This window comes from Drosophila sechellia, unplaced genomic scaffold (genome assembly GCF_004382195.2).
Source record: "Drosophila sechellia strain sech25 unplaced genomic scaffold, ASM438219v1 U_278, whole genome shotgun sequence".
Lineage (NCBI taxonomy): Eukaryota > Metazoa > Arthropoda > Insecta > Diptera > Drosophilidae > Drosophila > Drosophila sechellia.
The window spans coordinates 15,001-27,500 of record NW_022611221.1 but is presented as its reverse complement, the minus strand read 5'-3'; the positions used below and the strand labels follow the sequence as shown (position 1 = coordinate 27,500).

General features: G+C 40.5%; 1 non-coding gene across 1 annotated transcript in view; it reads right to left on the bottom strand.

Annotated features, from left to right (window-relative positions):
• Positions 1–9,384: 9,384 nt before the first annotated feature.
• Positions 9,385–12,500, bottom strand: part of LOC116803054 — a 3,962-nt gene continuing 846 nt past the window's right edge. The window contains exon 1 of the ribosomal RNA XR_004363344.1: positions 9,385–12,500. This exon is cut by the window's right edge and continues 846 nt beyond it. This is a non-coding gene — a ribosomal RNA (large subunit ribosomal RNA).

The window sequence follows — 12,500 nt, the reverse complement described above, 5'->3', positions numbered from 1 at the left end:
ATATTCCATTCATATTTTTTGAATCGAAATAAGCAATATAATAGATATATAGATTTTTCACTTTATATAATTCCATGATTTTTATTATATTGAATAAAATTCAATATTTCGCCTTTGGGTAAAATTTTAAATATATAAATATAAGTAAAAAATCTATTCGATTACGGCCATTTTTATATAGCATTCGTAATCCATATTTTCATTTTTAATTTATACTTGTTTTACCAATATAACAAGAATTTCATATAATTATTGTAATATATATGTTTCTATAATTTTATCTTTTTATATATACATATTTCATTATAAAATATCATTTTATTTCCAACATACATAATTATTGTATCCACACATGTACAATTTTTGTTTAACCAATATAAATATTAAGTTAAATCATTTGCATTTTGAAGATAAATTTAAAATTTATCTCTTTTCATATATCTCTCTGGTAATATATAACATAAAACCAAGCGCATATGATAATATTTCCACATTTAATATATAATTTTATATTTCTTTCATAAGAATCCATATTTGTATTATACCGTAACGATATAATAATCCAACTATACGGCAGGTAATAAATTAATATTTGCCTGCCTCCAAAAATTAACGATAATATATGGAAACGATTTGTTATTCTATATATAATAGAAACTTGACTTTTGTTTCAACGATATTATCTAAAAAGCGTATATTCCTATTATCCGCGGAGCCAAGTCCCGTGTTCTATAGAACTGAGAAACAAATTTGTACGGATAATAATATACTTTATTTTATGTAACCAATATAAACATAATCCGAAATAAATATTTCGAATAATGCGGGAGGTCGGCAACCACTGCCTACCTATAGTAGTTTTTGAACCCGCTGTCCTCAAAGCGGGTATTTTCAATTCCGTTTGCCATCCAACATACGGTCTATTCTCTTATATATTAAGAGATTATAGGAACATTTCATTTTTTTTTCCATTATTCATATATAATATGATTATTTTTTTTTTTATACATATAATAAATATTAATTTTTATATGTTTATTATTTAATTTACTCATATAATTGCCAAATTCATATGAATACATAAGTTTTGAACAATATGAGAGGTCGGCAACCACTGCCTACCTATAGTAGTTTTTGAACCCTCTGTCGTAATTCCGGTCGTTTACACTACTATACCCTCTCACTATAATGGCTTTTCTCTATAATACTAAGAGAATATGGGAATATCTCAGCATTTTTTCCCATATACATATAATAATTAACCATTTTCATATGTATATTATTTAATTTAATCATATAATTGCCAAAATCATATGAATACATAAGTTTTGAACAATATGAGAGGTCGGCAACCACTGCCTACCTATAGTAGTTTTTGAACCCTCTGTCGTAATTCCGGTCGTTTACACTACTATACCCTCTCACTATAATGGATTTTCTCTATAATACTAAGAGAATGTGGGAATATTTCAGCATTTTTTCCCTTATACATATAATAATTAATCATTTTCATATGTATATTATTTAATTTACTCATACAATTGCCAAAATCATATGAATACATAAGTTTTGAACAATATGAGAGGTCGGCAACCACTGCCTACCTATAGTAGTTTTTGAACCCTCTGTCGTAATTCCGGTCGTTTACACTACTATACCCTCTCACTTAAATGGCTTTTCTCTATAATACTAAGAGAATATGGGAATATCTCAGCATTTTTTCCCATATACATATAATAATTAACCATTTTCATATGTATATTATTTAATTTAATCATATAATTGCCAAAATCATATGAATACATAAGTTTTGAACAATATGAGAGGTCGGCAACCACTGCCTACCTATAGTAGTTTTTGAACCCTCTGTCGTAATTCCGGTCGTTTACACTACTATACCCTCTCACTATAATGGATTTTCTCTATAATACTAAGAGAATGTGGGAATATTTCAGCATTTTTTCCCTTATACATATAATAATTAATCATTTTCATATGTATATTATTTAATTTACTCATACAATTGCCAAAATCATATGAATACATAAGTTTTGAACAATATGAGAGGTCGGCAACCACTGCCTACCTATAGTAGTTTTTGAACCCTCTGTCGTAATTCCGGTGGTTTACACTACTATACCCTCTCACTTAAATGGCTTTTCTCTATAATACTAAGAGAATATGGGAATATCTCTGCATTTTTTCCCATATACATATAATAATTAATCATTTTCGTATGTATATTATTTAATTTACTCATACAATTGCCAAAATCATATGAATACATAAGTTTTGAACAATATGAGAGGTCGGCAACCACTGCCTACCTATAGTAGTTTTTGAACCCTCTGTCGTAATTCCGGTCGTTTACACTACTATACCCTCTCACTTAAATGGCTTTTCTCTATAATACTAAGAGAATATGGGAATATCTCTGCATTTTTTCCCATATACATATAATAATTAACCATTTTCATATGTATATTATTTAATTTAATCATATAATTGCCAAAATCATATGAATACATAAGTTTTGAACAATATGAGAGGTCGGCAACCACTGCCTACCTATAGTAGTTTTTGAACCCTCTGTCGTAATTCCGGTCGTTTACACTACTATACCCTCTCACTATAATGGATTTTCTCTATAATACTAAGAGAATGTGGGAATATTTCAGCATTTTTTCCCTTATACATATAATAATTAATCATTTTCATATGTATATTATTTAATTTACTCATACAATTGCCAAAATCATATGAATACATAAGTTTTGAACAATATGAGAGGTCGGCAACCACTGCCTACCTATAGTAGTTTTTGAACCCTCTGTCGTAATTCCGGTCGTTTACACTACTATACCCTCTCACTTAAATGGCTTTTCTCTATAATACTAAGAGAATATGGGAATATCTTAGCATTTTTTCCCATATACATATAATAATTAACCATTTTCATATGTATATTTTTTAATTTACTCATATAATTGCCAAAATCATATAAATACATAAGTTTGAACAATATCAGAGGTCGGCAACGGTCTTTCCTCTATAATACTAAGATAATATGGGAATATTTCATCATTTTTTCCCTTATACATATAATAATTAATCATTTTCATATGTATATTATTTAATTTACTCGTATAATTGTCAAAATCCTATGAACACATAAGAGAATACAATATGAGAGGTCGGCGCAACCATAATATAGTAGTTGATGACGAGGTGTTTGGCAACTTGACACAATCCATTAAAGTCTTTATATTAATTATATGAAAGGGACAATATCATATGCGTCACTAAATTGATGACGAGGTGTTTGGCAACTTGATACAATTCTTTAAAGTCTTTATATCAAAAATTATATGATAGGGACAATATCATATGCGTCACTAAATTGATGACGAGGTGTTTGGCAACTTGACACAATTCATTAGAGTCTGTATATTAATTATATGATAGGGACAATATCATATGCGTCACTAAATTGATGACGAGGTGTTTGGCAACTTGATACAATTCTTTAAAGTCTTTATATCAAAAATTATATAATAAGGACAATATCATATGCGTCACTAAATTGATGACGAGGTGTTTGGCAACTTGACACAATCCATTAAAGTCTTTATATTAATTATATGATAGGGACAATATCATATGCGTCACTAAATTGATGACGAGGTGTTTGGCAACTTGATACAATTCTTTAAAGTCTATATATCAAAAATTATATGATAGGGACAATATCATATGCGTCACTAAATTGATGACGAGGTGTTTGGCAACTTGACACAATTCATTAAAGTCTGTATATTAATTATATGATAGGGACAATATCATATGCGTCACTAAATTGATGACGAGGTGTTTGGCAACTTGATACAATTCTTTAAAGTCTTTATATCAAAAATTATATGATAAGGACAATATCATATGCGTCACTAAATTGATGACGAGGTGTTTGGCAACTTGACACAATCCATTAAAGTCTTTATATTAATTATATGATAGGGACAATATCATATGCGTCACTAAATTGATGACGAGGTGTTTGGCAACTTGATACAATTCTTTAAAGTCTTTATATCAAAAATTATATGATAAGGACAATATCATATGCGTCACTAAATTGATGACGAGGTGTTTGGCAACTTGACACAATTCATTAAAGTCTTTATATTAATTATATGATAGGGACAATATCATATGCGTCACTAAATTGATGACGAGGTGTTTGGCAACTTGACACAATCCATTAAAGTCTTTATATTAATTATATGATAGGGACAATATCATATGCGTCACTAAATTGATCGCGATCGAACACTCGACGAGTGCAGACGTGCCTGCGGATCGACAGCAAATTGTTAGCAAATTGTTAGCAAATTGTTCACAGTTGTAAGTCCCGTTACTTGTGCCCAGCCACTTCGCGTCGCGTGATCTTGTCGCGCGTTTTGATTGGCCCAGCCAACGTACCTAACGGTAGTTCGCACTAACACCATCGCACACCCGAGTGTGCGTGTTATCAGCGCAAAAAACCCAGTGCTCGAAGCAGCGGTATAATTGCAAAGCAGCAGCCACGTGCTGCCTGGCTCACCGGCTTACGGTGCCCAGCTTCCCCCCCCCCCCCCCTCCTCACTCCTTATCAACTTTGGAGAAGATGGACTGGCAGGCCCCCCCGCGCACCCACAAGCTTGGAACAACACCACGCAAAAAGGCTCTGAGAACACGCAAGAGCAGCTCCAGCAGCGAGGGAAGCACCTCGCATACAGAGCCGGGCGAGATAAAGCGAAAACCGGCAAAGAAAGCACAGGGAGAGGAGCTGGAAGATAAGCCAAGCACTAGCGCAGCTCTGCGCAAGAAGCTCGCCAACAACGCCTTCGCTTTACTCTCGACCGAAGAAGACGAGTACGACCAAGAGAGCTCTGATGACGAACCCGGACCTAAAGACGATTCCAAGCCCAAGACCCCCGAGAAACCAAAGCCCACCCGAAGACCATCAAGCCACCTCCGATTTTTATCCCCGATGTGACCAACATCTCGGCACTCGTCAAGATGATCACGACTCTTGTAGGCCCGAAGAACAATTTTACCTACAAGACCGTGAATGGCAACAACGTACGTGTCATGATGCCGGACAAAGAGTCCTATACAGCTCTGCGTCTCCAACTTGTGGCCCAAAACAAGAGGCATCGGACTTTCCAGCCGAAAGATGAACGTGCATACAAGGTTGTCATCAAAGGACTCCACCACTCCACCGATCGTGAGGAAATCATTGAAGACCTTCGCAGACAAGGGCACGCTGTTAGAGATCTGCACAATCCCATTGGCAGAAGAACTAAAGAACCGCTGGGAATATTCTTCGCCAACCTGGAGCCTTCCAGCAACAACAAAGACGTCTACCAAGTCAAGCGGATCTGCAGGTCGGTAGTAACCATTGAACCGCCGCAGAAGTTCAACGACGTGCCTCAATGCTTCAGGTGCCAAGGATTCGGTCATACACAGCGTTACTGCTTCCTGGAATACCGATGTGTAAAGTGTGGAGGCCCTCACGAATCGAGGGCATGTGAGAAGAGGGAGGACGACAAAGCGTGCTGCTTCCACTGCCAGGCGGACCATCCTGCGTCTTTCAAGGGATGCCCTGCATACAAAAGGGCCAAAGCACTCGCTGCTCCGAAAACAAGGCCCGTCGCTAATGCTAACAAGGCGCCGCCCGTGGCATCACCAAACGTCACCTCTGGCAGGAGCTACCGAGACGCCCTCAACGGAGTGCACGCAGCACCGCAGAATCCCACAACCCCAGTCCAAACCCAAACAGAAACCCCACACTCCGGTCAGATAGAAGCGATGTTCGCTCGCATGGAAGGAATGATGGAAAGGATGATGGAGCGCATGTTCACCCAGATGACACAGCTGGTGGCCACCATTCTCAACAGCAAGTCATGCAACTAAAGCTCCACCTAGTCGTCTGGAATGCGAACGGCCTGCAGAACAGCAAGGCCATAGTCGAGCACCATCTGAAGACCCACCAGATCGATATCCTACTCGTAGCCGAAACCCACTTCTCCCCCAGATCCCACTTTAATATCAGCGGATATGACCTCATCCATGCAGACCATCCTTCTGGCAGAGCACGCGGTGGAGCAGCCATCCTCATCAGGAGCGGTATTCAATACCTAGAGCTGCCCGCGTTTCAGCAAGACTGGGCACAATGTCCTGTCATCAGGATTGTCAGCCCGCAAGGAGATTTAGACATTGGAGCGGTCTACTTTCCCCCCAGATACCGCATAACAGCATCTCACCTCAGTGAGTTCTTCGAGCATTTTGGGCCCCGCTTCATAGCAGCTGGAGATTATAACGCCAAACATTCTTGGTGGGGATCGCGCGCCAACAACCCCAAAGGGAAAACTCTGTTTGGGTACCTGCAACGCCACCGACTGGACTGCCACTCCACTGGCGAGCCCACTCACTGGCCAACGAATCCCCTCAAGACTCCAGACCTACTGGACTTTGCTGTGTCGAAAGGCATAGGGCATGCGAAGATCAGCTGCACAACAAATGCTGATCTCCTGTCAGACCACTGTGCAATAAACGTGCTAATCAACACGCCAGTCCTCAGGAAAACCCCGCTCAGAAGGCTCACTGGAAAATATACCGACGCCGCCAAGTTCGCGTCCTGGATGCTCTCCACCGTCAATCCGAACCCCATCCTCAACACACCCAGGAACATTGATGAAGCTATCGGGAATCTCACCAGGCAGATGCAAAACGCTGCGGAATTCGCAAGCCCACCGCCACCAAAGACTGCGAGAACACCTAGCAGGGACCTCCACCTCTGGTCCCCGGAAATTGCGGCACTCGTGACTGAGAAGAGGCGTCTCAGGAGAGTTTGGTTCTTGACGCGCAATCCAAGAGACAAAACAGCGCTCAATCACGCCACAAAGGAGTTGAAGGACAAGATCTCCAGCCTACGCCAGGACTCCTTCCTCAGATTCCTCGAGGAACTCTCTCCCGGGGACCCAGACCACAATCTGTGGAACGTCACCCGCCACATTAAACGACCAGCCAAAAAGGTTTCCGCAGTGCGCAAAGCAGATGGATCCTGGTGCCTTTCGGATGCTGAAAGAGCAGAAGCTTTCGCCGAACACCTTTACAACGCCTTCTCTCCGTTCGACTGCTGCACTGCCGAAGAACATGCTGAAACAGCCCGGTTTCTCAATAGCCCAAGCTCTCCCGGTCCCCCGTTGGAACCAGTCGACCCTGAGGAAGTTGCGCAGGAGATTGCTCTACTGAAGAACAACAAATCTCCAGGCCTGGATCGTATAGATGCGGCGGCCCTAAAAATGCTCCCATCCCGCTGCACACAAATGCTGGCCAGCATTTACAACAGCTGCTTCCGGCTAGGGTACTTCCCGGAGGAGTGGAAAAGAGCAGAGGTTATTGTCCTCCTCAAGCCTGGTAAGCCTGAAGCCAATCTCGCCTCCTATCGTCCGATTAGTTTGCTGGCAATCCTCTCCAAAATACTCGAAAGAGTATTTTTGCGCAGAGTATTGCCAGTACTGGATGAGGCTGGTTTGATCCCCGATCACCAGTTTGGCTTCAGGCGCTCCCACGGAACACCAGAGCAATGCCACCGGCTAGTCGAACGGATCCTCGAGGCATTCGAGCAAAAGAAATACTGCTGCGCTGTAATGCTCGACGTGAAGCAGGCATTCGACAGAGTTTGGCATCCTGGACTCCTCCATAAACTCAAATCCTACCTCCCAAGCCCCCATTTTACCCTCCTCAAATCCTACACTGAGGGAAGAGCATTCCAAGTCAGATGCGGAAGTGCAATAAGCCTACCCAGAATGATCAGAGCTGGAGTTCCGCAAGGCAGTGTGCTCGGACCAATACTGTACACCCTTTACACCGCAGACCTTCCCATAATCCCCTCCAGGAACCTAACTATAGCGACTTATGCAGATGACACGGCTTTCCTCGCCTCCTCATCCGACCCACGAGAAGCCTCCGAAACAATCCAAAGGCAAATGGACGCGCTACATCCCTGGCTCAGCAGGTGGAACATCGTAGTGAACGCGGAAAAATCTACCCAAACAACATTTGCACTAAGGAGAGGAGACTGCCCACCGGTCACGCTAAACGGAGTCATCATTCCCAACGCACCCGCACCCAAGTACCTAGGACTTACCCTGGACCGCAGGCTCACTTGGCGTCCCCACATCGTCAGCAAACGCATACAGGCCGATGCGCGTCTGAGGCAGATGCATTGGCTTATTGGGAGAGGGTCCAAGCTAAGGCAGAACCACAAAATCCTGGTGTACAAGGCAATTCTCAAGCCCATCTGGACCTACGGGATACAGCTATGGGGCACGGCAAGCCACACGAATCGCCTGCGTATACAGCGGTTCCAGAATAGGTGCTTGAGAATTGCCTGTAATGCGCATCCCTACCACGAGAATGTCGCCATACATAGGGAACTTGGAATCCCACAAGTCGCTGATGAAATCTCCAGGCTCAGCGAGAGATACCTGAAAAGGCTCGAAAACCACCCTAACCACCTCGCCACCAACCTGTTAGACAATAGCCAAACAAGCAGACGTCTCATGAGGAGACACCCTCTCGATCTTCCACAACAATAGACAACACATATAAAACCCGCCACAAATACATGTACAATAGTATCCCTTAAGCTAATGTTCCCCCGCAAAACCATTTAATTATTGTCCACTAGGACAGATTTTAAATAAATAAACGCACGCTAAAAAAAAAAAAAAAAAAAAAAAACTAAATTGATGACGAGGTGTTTGGCAACTTGACACAATCCATTAAAGTCTTTATATTAATTATATGATAGGGACAATATCATATGCGTCACTAAATTGATGACGAGGTGTTTGGCAACTTGATTCAATTCTTTAAAGTCTTTATATCAAAAATTATATGATAAGGACAATATCATATGCGTCACTAAATTGATGACGAGGTGTTTGGCAACTTGACACAATTCATTAAAGTCTGTATATTAATTATATGATAGGGACAATATCATATGCGTCACTAAATTGATGACGAGGTGTTTGGCAACTTGATACAATTCTTTAAAGTCTTTATATCAAAAATTATATGATAGGGACAATATCATATGCGTCACTAAATTGATGACGAGGTGTTTGGCAACTTGACACAATTCATTAAAGTCTTTATATTAATTATATGATAGGGACAATATCATATGCGTCACTAAATTGATGACGAGGTGTTTGGCAACTTGACACAATCCATTAAAGTCTTTATATTAATTATATGATAGGGACAATATCATATGCGTCACTAAATTGATGACGAGGTGTTTGGCTACAGGAAAAAATCATTTATTTATCGAATCATCAAGCAAAGGATAAGCTTCAGTGGATCGCAGTATGGCAGCTGCTCAACCACTTACAACACCTTGCCTGTTACAAAAGTCGTTTACAATTGATTCTAGGCTTTGTCATTGTATTAAATAATGCTTTTATATGTAACTAGCGCGGCATCAGGTGATCGAAGATCCTCCTAATTTACTATGTTACAAATTACATTGGCATCACATCCATTGTCGTTTATAAAATAAATTATAAACTTTAAATGGTTTAGAAGCCATACAATGCAAATTGCCCCTTATTTATCATTGCAGTCCAGCACGGATACGACCTTAGAGGCGTTCAGGCATAATCCAACGGACGTAGCGTCATACCACTGTTCGCTCGAACAAGTATTGTGCCATTGGTCCGTACCTGCGGTTCCTCTCGTACTACGCAGGAATGCTGTCGCAACAACGTTTTGTCATTAGTAGGGTAAAACTAACCTGTCTCACGACGGTCTAAACCCAGCTCACGTTCCCTTGCATGGGTGAACAATCCAACGCTTGGTGAATTTTGCTTCACAATGATAGGAAGAGCCGACATCGAAGGATCAAAAAGCGACGTCGCTATGAACGCTTGGCCGCCACAAGCCAGTTATCCCTATGGTAACTTTTCTGACACCTCTTGTTAAAAACTCTTTAAACCAAAAGGATCGATAGGCCGAGCTTTTGCTGTCCCTGTGTGTACTGAACACCGAGATCAAGTCAGCATTTGCCCTTTTGCTCTATGTGTGGTTTCTGTCCGCACTGAGCTGGCCTTGGGACACCTCCGTTATTATTTGAGAGATGTACCGCCCCAGTCAAACTCCCTACCTGGCAATGTCCTTGAATTGGATCATACCTGAGTAATTGGAGTTATACCAAATTTTCAAATCAAAAATACATAAATGCATCGTTTTATTAAAGAATTTGTTTGCGATTATATAACAAACTCGTGATACTTTGATCAAGAAGCTTGCATCAAAACCCAATACCATAAGATATAATAAATATATCCGTATAATGGCTAGGAAATGATACACGTTCCATTTAATCAAGTAAGTAAGGAAACAATAAGAGTAGTGGTATTTCATTGACGATACCAAACCGAGGTCTAATATCTCCCACTTATTCTACACCTCTTATGTCTCCTTACACTGCCAGATTAGAGTCAAGCTCAAAAGGGTCTTCTTTCCCCGCTAATTATTCCAAGCCCGTTCCCTTGGCTGTGGTTTCGCTAGATAGTAGATAGGGACAGTAGGAATCTCGTTAATCCATTCATGCGCGTCACTAATTAGATGACGAGGCATTTGGCTACCTTAAGAGAGTCATAGTTACTCCCGCCGTTGACCCGCGCTTACTTGAATTTCTTCACTTTGACATTCAGAGCACTGGGCAGAAATCACATTGTGTCAACACCCGCTAGGGCCATCACAATGCTTTGTTTTAATTAGACAGTCGGATTCCCCAAGTCCGTGCCAGTTCTGAATTGATTGTTAATTGATAATCGTTATAATTGATAAGAACTAATTGGTTTAACCCAAATAGTATTCTTAAAAATTTTAGCAAGAAAGTTCCACAATTGGCTACGTAACTAAACTATCCGGGGAACAAGTAACTAACATAAATGCTAGAAACTCTATTTACCCAGAACGAGCACATAAACCATGTTATTGTTTCCCAATCAAGCCCGACTATCTCAATCTTCAGAGCCAATCCTTATCCCGAAGTTACGGATCTAATTTGCCGACTTCCCTTACCTACATTATTCTATCGACTAGAGACTCTTCACCTTGGAGACCAGCTGCGGATATTGGTACGGCCTGTTGAGAAGTTTGCGTGTCCCCACCATAAATTTTCAAGGTCCGAGGAGAAAATATCGACACAACAGTATATGTCATGCTCTTCTAGCCCATCTACCATATCTCTCTGCGAAAGACTTCCATGGTAGTACGGCTATAAAACAGAAAAGAAAACTCTTCCGATATCTCTCGACGGCTTCTTTATGGTCGTTCCTGTTGCCAGGATGAGCACGAGGCCCATATTTAATAACAAACGGATACTCAACAGGTTACGGAATTGGAACCGTATTCCCTTTCGTTCAAAATTATTCAAGTGTATTATATTCGCTTTGTTTATATAGTTAGGCATTTTTGTTTTACTTGAAAATTTTCGGCTTTCGCCTTGAACTTAGGACCGACTAACTCGTGATCAACCACTGTTCACACGAAACCCTTCTCCACTTCAGTCCTCCAAGGTCTCATTCGATTATTTGCTACTACCACCAAGATCTGTACCAATGGCAGCTCCATGCAGGCTTACGCCAAACACTTCTACGCATACCATTGTACCTTCCTACTCACTAAAGTTTCAAAATTTATATCACAAGTAATATAAATCATCTACTTTAGCGGTAATGTATAGGTATACAACTTAAGCGCCATCCATTTTAAGGGCTAGTTGCTTCGGCAGGTGAGTTGTTACACACTCCTTAGCGGATTTCGACTTCCATGATCACCGTCCTGCTGTTTTAAGCAACCAACGCCTTTCATGGTATCTGCATGAGTTGTTAATTTGGGCACCGTAACATTACGTTTGGTTCATCCCACAGCGCCAGTTCTGCTTACCAAAAGTGGCCCACTGGGCACATTATATCATAACCTTGAACTTCATATCAAGAAAGTTAAGGTTCTTACCCATTTAAAGTTTGAGAATAGGTTAAGATCGTTTCGACCCTAAGGCCTCTAATCATTCGCTTTACCAGATAAGATTATTTTATATAATATTAAAATGCACCAGCTATCCTGAGGGAAACTTCGGAAGGAACCAGCTACTAGATGGTTCGATTGGTCTTTCGCCCCTATACTCAATTCTGACAATCGATTTGCACGTCAGAACTGTTTCGGTCTTCCATCAGGGTTTCCCCTGACTTCAACCTGATCAAGTATAGTTCACCATCTTTCGGGTCACAGCATATATGCTCAAGGTACGTTCCAGTTAGAGGCATAAATAATATAAATATACATTATACATAACTATATAGAACGCCCCGGGATTGTGTTAATTAGCTATAAATAGCTAAAAAACTAATCCCATTATTAGTCAAGTTAATTAC